This window comes from Bombus bifarius, unplaced genomic scaffold, assembly GCF_011952205.1.
Source record: "Bombus bifarius isolate JDL3187 unplaced genomic scaffold, Bbif_JDL3187 scf7180000010271, whole genome shotgun sequence".
Classification (NCBI taxonomy): domain Eukaryota; kingdom Metazoa; phylum Arthropoda; class Insecta; order Hymenoptera; family Apidae; genus Bombus; species Bombus bifarius.
The window spans coordinates 3478280-3488370 of record NW_022885586.1 but is presented as its reverse complement, the minus strand read 5'-3'; positions in this window follow the sequence as shown (position 1 = coordinate 3488370).

Below are 10091 nucleotides of genomic sequence, written 5' to 3'. Positions count from 1 at the left end.
CCTTTCATGTATATCCCACCGTGGCTGTACGACGAAATTTCAGTTTCGTCGAAGGTTCGTTGCTTCGAAAGAGGAACGACGAAAATTCGATGAAATTTTGCTCGTACCATTGTTTCTTTATGCTATTAGTTTCAGTCACGAAGTAGCCAAGCTATTATCGTTAATCCACATACAGCATACCGTTGTTCGGTGCTAAGTAATTTATTTTAATTTCATGGAAAAGTGAGTAATTTAAATGTCTGGCCTCTCCTTTCGACGTGTAACCTCTAATTGGAACAGTAACAGAAGAATGTAACTGTTACAAACCGCATGAAATACCGCTGGTGTCTCGAGAAACAATAATCGTTTGTAATTTCTCGCCACGGTTTATGTATCCTGCCAAGCCCCATGAAGATCGTAAAATTACGTGTTTACACCGACTTCTTGCATACCGCGGGTGTTACAATGAAAACGTAATCGTAAGGGATTTTCTACACCGTGGCTGATACAAAGCAATCGAAAATGTCACAGACGTGACGGTTCATGGATGGATGTTACTGGACCGGGTTAAGTGGCTTTGGAGAAAGCCAGCTACCTCCGCCTTTTCCTTATGAAGTCACGAAACCGTGCGGGTAGCAGTCAAGAAGAAGCCATTGACGGCCTTCACCCACCGATGGTGACACAAACCATGCAAATTCCTGCCTAGCCAATATTTTTGTCCTCGAAAAGGCGAAGACGAGTTCGCGAAAGTCTTCGAACACTTGTACATATCTTTTACGAATATACGAAAATGTATTACGTGTTTAATACGAAATATTTTACAGTTTCATTAGTGCTGTTATGTCATTATTACGATCATACCGATACAGTTTGAAACAAATCTGAGAATCTATACAGATTACAATTACGAGATTGGAAAGAAATGTTAGTAAAAGACGTACATTACGAATAATCATTTCAAGCATGTAAATGTTAAATATGATTCCACGAAATATCCAGATTTATCAGTATAATGGATAATTGACGGTTCACGTATTTTACGATCTATGCGAAATATAATACGTACGATACGATAATAGAAGTTCTTCGTGGAAAATGTTCGTGAGCTTGTGTATAGTACGTGGAAAGATTCGATGGTTTAATTAGAAATATCTGATCATGCGATTATTGTAGCCGAGGATCACACGATAAAGATATGATAAGTACGTTACGTATATATTTTATGTCGAACAAATTTGATACTTTGAAAAATTTTAAAAGATAATATTCTATTATCCATATCGTAAAAGACAGGTGGCTCCAAAACTAAACATAAAGACAATTCTAATCTGAATATGAATACTGAATTCTAAAACTGATTTCTCATAATAAATACGAAATTCGTCTCGTGTTCGTTCGTAGTGTTCGATTAATTTTTTACAGTCCTCGTCTTGGTTGTCGAAATGAAAGTAGCAGGTTGCGTTCGTATGATACTGCGATTAAACATGCAAACAGAGTATAGAAAAGTGGTACGCTGCAAGGATCTCATCCGGGCTAGAACGAGCGATACGACGTCGAGGACGAGGTGCGTCGGCGCCTGGCGCGCTACTGCGCCCTAATCGATCAACAGATTTTGTTCGAATCACCATCGTACTCGGGCAGGGTCATGGTCTGACCTTAGTAGACTAGAATGACGTCACGTAGACTTTATCGGCGCCATAGTACACGACCATTGTAGTTTTGCTGTACTGGGATTTTGCTTGCGTATTTTCGAATCGAGGACTCTAATACTTTTTGTGACTATCGCAATTGAGATACTGCGATTCGCGAGATTATTCCGATGTCTGCAAACACCCCCTATGAATATATTACGCGTTATACGCAACATCTTGAAATTTCATTAGCATTGTAACGAGATACGTCTATCGTGATTTCATTGGTAAATTTCGAAACAAATTTAGAAGTGAGAATTCCGAAAATGGGTATGAAAGTTAGAAAATTTTGGCGGTCAGTTTTATTTTAGAAAGTCCATTACATCGATAGGCCGCGATATTTACCGGTACAGTTATTAGGAGAAAAAGTGAAATCTACGACTCGTTTTGTTTGTAAAAAAATTGAGAATGAAAAGAGGGGATGAAGGAGAAAGGTTTAGCCCGCATATTTATAAGCCTTGTAAATTCGTATGAGCAACGGTAAAGAAAAATGATGCGCGGAACGTGAAAAGACGCAGCTAAATTCTGACCTAGTTTTGTCAAGCGTGTCCTGGGTCATGACCATCGATTGTTTCTCCCCATTCCTTCTCGCGGGTGCCTTCCCATGGTTATGGGGTCACGACCTAAATGCTTTGGGGATCTTTTCCTTGAGAGTAGGTACCGCAGTGATCAATGAAATTGTATCGTAACAGTACGATACATAGAAACATTTCGTTATCTGTTACGATAATGAAAGATAAGAATGAGAATACGTTAAAAAGGATAGAAAATTAGAATGGTTCACGCTCTTACAGTTGAAAAGTTATCGAGTCCTCGATAAGCACGAAGTTGTATTTAAATAAATGTTTGTTCACGAAAAAAGATATACGAATGGAAGATTTGTAATCTTTCTTCGTCCTTAATCTGATTCGCATATTCAAACTCCTTTGATGCTTAATTTTACGTAACAGATCGCTATATCTTTCACTTCTTGCCGCGATTTCCCGAGATGATAGAAGCGTTCTATTCGGCGAACGGTTGCGCCTCAAGCGGTTAATTGGTATAATGATGTTAATTAAGGAAAATTTGTTAATCGTTACGAAGAACTCGTAATAGAGACGGTATTCTGCGTAAGTTCACGAAGGTGTAAAATCCATTTTACAGAGAAGACGGACAAGTTCTAACCTACTTGATGAAAGTCACGATCACGGTCAAACATTCGTACGTTCCTGTAAGGTGAGTCACGTTCTAAAAGGAAATGAGAAAAATCCTCTACTGTTAGCGTCGTCTGTAAGATTAATTTCCCATAGTGAAGATTCATCGCTCCTTTTCCGTAATCAATTCAACCACTGCAGAATTAACTGTACAGATAAACAAGTGCGCACACGTACAACGTATCTTCGTATCTCATTGATGCTTGGTAAGAGCTGACATAAAAATACACTCAACTTTGTTCATAAATTTCTATCTTACAATGCTTCCACGCTCGTTCGTTTCGAACTGTAATTTCATCCGGCAGTGTATTCGCCACTCAATTATGCTCTCGGTCGGAGTATTTCTAAATAAATGAGATGCCACATCGGTCTCAAAGAAAACATTGTGCGCTGAAAGGTACAGGTCCTGGCCTACTTAGGACGAGTCACGTTCACGATCAAGGATTGAACTTTATCCACTCTCTAAAGTTACACGTACAGTGGTAGCCGCGTTTGAAATGTATAATTATTCCGAAAGATCTACTACTGTGCATCAGCGCTCGTTCTGCGTTATAATGGCAAAACGAAGATATTAGATGAAATATTATCCGGAATTCTTAGCCACAAAGCGAGCCGTAGGTACCGTAAAAGGTGACTTGGCCAAGTTTGACACACTTTGCGACGTTGACCCTGTGAGAGATTTCGGGTCTTCGATATATCGCGATATTTCGAACGCAAACTTCGTTTCAACCGTGTTAACAGGAAATGTCGGCATCCTCTAAATAACGACCATTCCGACAACAAGGCACGAATAGATACATTTAATTAACATACTCGTTCGTTCTTCGAAACTTAAGACAAATTTTTACATAATTATGCGTGGAATATTGATTGGCAGTTCCATGCCATGAGCCGAGCTTGTTTCAATGGAGCAACGCCATTTGTTTATCAGTTGAAACTGATAATTATCACCTTCGTCGCACAGTACCTCTATGTCTAAGCGATGTTTCTTATTGCGACGATCAAGACGTTAATAAGGGGACGAACTTGCTACTTGATTCGTTTAGGTTATAATTAGAAATTTTTAAGATAGCGAGTGATACGATTCGTCATATGCGGTTGACATAGATTATAGATTGATGATCTGACTCCGAAATGAAGTGAAATTCGATCAATTGAAATTCTCGATCGTGTTGTTATTCTATTTTTGATGTCAGTTTTCCTTTTGTTCCAGTTCCATGGATAAAATCGTCGGCGTGTCATGTGCAATGTAAAAACGACTCCTCGACGTTTTGAACTAACTGAAATTTTTAAACAGCAGAAAATTGAGAATTTGTAATATTAGATTTATATATTTATATAAAAACGATGTTTTAATATTCACAGAAGTAATTTGTTACAACGAATGGAAGAAGCTTCAAGCCAATTTTGTTGATGAAATTCGTTGGCCCCGATGAAAGTTGTTGTACAGTTAACTCTTACAAAACTACTTTTCCCATAACGCTTTGATCAATTATATTAACTAGGAAACGAGTATGCTGTCCGTTCCCTTTTGCCAAATGACCCGCGAGAGAAATTTTCTGTTTGCCATAAACACTTAAACAAAAAGAGCCAGTTACTTAAACACTCTCCTATATGAACTTGGTTATATTTAGCTCTGTCCCATAATTTCTACCCATATAATCTGGCTTGTCTGACAAGATTTAACTATAGGATCAATCATCCTTTTCTAGCGTCGCGTTAGCTTCTTTTGTTCGAATAAACTTTTCATCCTTTTCACCCTCGTCGAAACTTTGCATTTATAAATAATCCCTTTACAAGTATTTTTATCGCAGACGGGGAAAATTCAAGATAGATCATCTCCCAAAACTCTCCGTTGTTTTAATTAAACGATGCTATCGTGATCCCTTATGTTCAAAAATATCACTTGTTCCCTTCGAGAATTCGCAGTCAGGTTGCGTACATTTTTCCTTTCTTGTTTAATATCGACGAAGCGTTTGGACACTTTCAAATTACTTCGAATATATATGAAATTCTCTAATCTAATTTCAACTTTTTATCTTATCTCGGGTATCCATATACTCAATTTGTAGATATGGAAGGTGGATGAAAATTGGTGCAGCGGATGTACCCAGTTAAACGACATTAAGCATATCTATTCAATGATAAGATCTTACAGCGACTGGAATACGTGCTCCAAACCACATTCTGGAAGTTTATATAGATTTTATGAACTGTCAGCCATTCATTATAGATTGAACTTGAATGATGCAATGTATCCTCAATTCAAATTTAACAGGCTATCGGATTACAATTGCGACAAAAGAATAGAGAATTCTTCGATCATAATGGAATTTCGATCGAATTATAGACAATCTGTAAATACTTTATGAATCGCTGTGTAACCCTGTATCTAGTCTTTTAGATCGGTCTGGTCTCCGTATGAGCAAGCAGATAAGTGAGTGGAGGTTGAATGCATCGCGATACGTTTCCTGAATGGACAGATAGAAGCAAGAGCAACGGCGATCCTGATGAGTAGGACAGTGTGTCGCTGTCGTGCGCGTTGGGCCTCGTTCTTCTCCACGTGACCTGGTCACTGGCCCACTTTGGTTTCTCCTGGTTTGTTCTCTTTCTCCAGCTGGTGTCTGTCTTTTTTCTCTCCCCGATGATGCTTGGTCGTTTGTGCCTTCGAAGACAGGGTCCCCACTTTTCCGATCGTCGATCCGTCTTCCTGACTACGCTACCTCCACCATAAACGACCTCCACCACTGTTCGTTCTTCGACCACCACCACGATTCCTGTTCGAAGGCGCCGCTTATGACTTAGCCATGCGATTCCAGCACATGCTGTGGCACGAGGTACAACAACCAGACAGGTACCATCCAGTTGACTAACCGGATGGACGAACGGTGCGTGGAAGAGATTGGCATTAGAATCGCGTGAAAAGTTCAATCGAACAGGTTCGCCGGTTGTAGCTCCCAGTGTCCCAGACTATCGACCGTCGACCCGGTTCTAACGCTGCCCGAGCTTTTCAGATTAGAATATCGGATGACAGCCGGCAGGATTTTATCATCGATATCGCGATCGGTGTCGACGGTGTATAGCCCACCAAATTTACCTGTATCTCGTTAGATCAGTGCATGTTATCCTCCTCGTTATCAATCGTGCGGACATTTGCCTATTAACGCTGTTGAAGTTGAGACTACAGTTGAGTTAGTATATGATTTGTAAGGCGAGATACGCGGACAAGGAAAAGGGAAGTGGAGGAAGTTCAGTGAACAAGTGCGACGCGTAAAGGAACTGGGGTGACAACGTGTGAACTTGACGAAAGACGTTCGTGTGACGTGAGAAAGGTCGTGTTTTCCTCCGGAGAACGACCGACTAAACGTTTCACGAGGATTTAAGGCTACGTTATGAGACGGGTTTAACGAGTCCACGAACGTATCACGGTTTATACGTTACATGGCAAGTATTCCTTATAAATCAGAATTGTCGGTATTTTATATACAACACCGAATTGTACAACATGACTATAGTTACAATGGATGCGTGTTCTCACAAACTGTTCTTCTCACGAATGAATCTCATGAAACATCTATAACGCATATGAATCTCTCAGAAGCTAATTTCTTCGTTTCATTACATAAGTACAAGATTAATATTCAATGCTTGAAAAACAAATGACTTCCATTGTTCATTCTTCGCAAGACGACAGCAACGATAATAACGATAATAAGCTTATCTGTGTTTTTCAATGTATAGAGTTGACCAATGTGACTCTGCAGTTGATCTGAATGGTGCGTACTTGCTTGTTTTCACGTGTTCGTCTGAAAACTCATCCACTCTAACTATAGTCTAAGCTATAAAAGTAAATGAAAAATACGTAGCTAATTTTGTTTAAGCGATCATTACACGTGCGAGGTCTACTTTAGATATATCGAGCTATCTTGATCTTGGTTCACGTGGACAGGGTACGGTAACACTTCGTTTCGTTCGACGTGGCTCCACATGTTGATAGCATGGAAACAATGCAATAAATATTAATGTAGAAAGTTTGATAGTGGCGAGGATGAAAAATTATCGGCCAGTTCGAATCGTAGAATCGTTTATCGGAACCAGGACGTGATCAGGAATCAGTACGATCGTACAGAAGGTAACTTGACCGTGGAGGCAGGAGAAAGCTGGGTTTCCGACTTTGGCCCGTAGTAAAGGAGGCGATATACATAGAAGATCATTTGGCATGCTCCGCTGCTTCACCGCATCCTTATTCCCTTTTTCTCTCTTTGCCTTCTTCATCCTGATGCTCCATTCTCGGTGATTTCGTCCACGCGTCGTTACCTACACGTTGCACCTTCTTAAAGTCCCATTTTTCGTGATTAAACGTAACAACCGAGTCACACGTAATTACATTGTAGTCTGCTTTTTATAATTACGTTTTCGTGTAAGCATCAAACGCAAATCCTGCTGCGATTATACTTAACTCGTTAACAGGGCCATTCCTCCATACAGGGTCATATATATATAATAATAATATAATTAAGAATTAATAGAGACAAATCAATCACAGATAAATTTTGATTTTAGTCCTTGCAAATGAGCCTAATTAATGTAATGTAATATAAATTATTGCATTAAATAAGGTAAATGTAACATAATTTATTTGTAAGAAGAATGAGAAGGTTGTAAAAACGTCGTCGATAATTTCGTCTATTACGTATCTATTGCCAAATTTGTCTAACTACTTTAAATTCCATGAAGCTCTTCATCCAAATTGATCACGCAGGAAACGACATTAACCCCGTTCCTATCGAAAGTCAATGTTCCAGCTATTTTACAGATAGTTGATCTGTTAATAGATTTCGGCTACAGATGAACGGTGTTCGATCATTAACATGCGAGATAAAGCTAGACGTTCATTCACCTCTTTCTTAACTCAATCGAACAAACTGGTTCCGGTTCTTTTTATCTTGCAAGTTTCCTGTCGATGAAGTTCGATCCCAGTGTTTTCGAAACTCTGTATTCTTGGACAGTTCACGACCGAAGAGATTCGATCAGAGAGAATAAAATTTCTCGCATTGACCCCGAGTGGCGTCTGACACATTGCTACGAGCTGCTACGACCTGCTACGAGTAGTACACGCGCGCCGGTTCGTGTGTGCACCTAACTTGTAAGTTAGGTATGCCACAGCAGCAGGTAGTGGTAAGTTGGTAACGGTTGTCAGCACGCAGACGACTCGTGTCACTCTTTCCAATCCTATTCGTTGATTTGTGCGTTTAACGCTTATTCGCGACTCTTCCTATCGCTCCATTTCAACAGATCGACGAATCCAGCGGATTACTATTAGGGACAATAAAGATGTTTCCCATCGATAAGAAGCAGCCTCTTAAATAACAATACGTTTTCGAGATGTTACACGTACGTTACGCGCGATCTAGAAATCTAAATTGCAAAGACAATGCAAAATAGTAGAGCAAAAACATAGGCTCGTGACAAGTTACGTGTAATATAATATGACGCGCGCTTATATTATTTTCCCTGTAATTATCGTCACATCTTCGTAATAATCGTTTTCTGTCAGCGTGACTAGCGTAGATTAGCTGGGTTAAGTGGCTGTTCGCGTTGCTTTTGTCGCCCTACATACCGGGACCACTTTTCGAGCCTCTTAAAATGCAGACGACGCACTGTCCCTTTCGAGTTATTCAAAGTAACATCATTATTTCGGCACGTACATAGCAACTATAGAAAGTGCTCTCATCGAACATTTCCTTCTGTTCCAATTTACTACGCTATCGCCATTGACTCTTTATCGTTCCTTCACCGACGAACGTTTCTTCGACTACACGCTATTTCGATATGGGATACGGGTAAACTATCACTTTCTACAATTCTTAGGGAGAGAGATGATATGCTTCGGACCATCGTTCGAGTTATTCGACTTGAACCGAGCGGAGGCGATGATCGGTTTTGCACGAATGATCAAGTACGAAGTATTCGAGGTGCTTAAGTGAAAGCAGAGTACGTTTCTAAATATCATTACGCATCTCTTGTATTTTTGATGAGCTTCCTGTTGTTTATTTGTTTCGATTATCCATCGTATTGCTTTCTCCAGCGTTCCCTTGACACAATGTTATAAATACGTCGGTTTCTTTAGATCTCATAAAACTGCAAAATCTACGTGGGAGAAATGATGATAAAGAAAATATTAAGCGAATTCTTGAAATTTCCTTGGATAGTCACAAAGAAGTAAAAAAGCAGAATTTGATAACGTAAGGTGACTGAAAATAGAATTGCAAATTTAATACGCCATTAACGTAACGTTGGTCCTTAATGGATTAATGGGCTAAGCTGATCGATCAGTCTCTACCGTAATTGCATCGTCACAGTGTGGAAACAATTTCTAGGAGCACCACCTGCGCGTTTAATTGACGAAAACGTCAGCACAGTTCCATAAACGATAGCAGAACTAGATACGATAGACACAAGGACATTACGTGGCTATGTCAATGTGATCTACCGAAATGGGTGAACTATCGCGACCAGATCTACACGATCCGATTGCAAGTGAAGAAAGAATGGACGGTGACGATGACGATGACGATTACGATGACGATGACGATGACGATGACGAGGAAGCATCTCTCGGTTGATCGACGAAGGCAAGCCAATCGGGTCACCCAGATCCAATAATGAAGTAGAATCGAACTGAGCTTTCTCTCGGGTTTACGTGTACAGGTGTGCGCAGAATCCCATGCATACCCGTGTTCATGCACTTGTACAAGCCTTTACCCATATACCGATGAACGGCCAATGAACGCCGAAGAATTTTCGAGGCACTCGAGTCTACTCTTTGACTCTTATCCTGCGCAAGCTACGAGGAGCTCAAGATCGTGACTGTGTCCGGATCTTCATGCGCATACTGCATACAGTGTGCCCTCTCTTCGTATGCGTCCAGGCAAGATGGTTGACGTTCTTTCAAGAACAAGTCAACGTAAGATATTATCCTCGACATTGTACGTTGGACGAACAGGATTTTTCCTTCGCTTTGTATAATAAACTGTGAGTTGTTCGTATCTTTTCCGGAGAAAACACAATGTTTGTACTTGTAGGTTTTTCCATTAATCGAAATTCAATTTTAATTTATTGGTACAGTCTTTCGCTTTATTACACTTTGCAATCCATTAACAACGAATGGAATAACCGTCAATGGAACAACCGATCAATTAGAGATCACCGTGCAACTGTTTGCGAA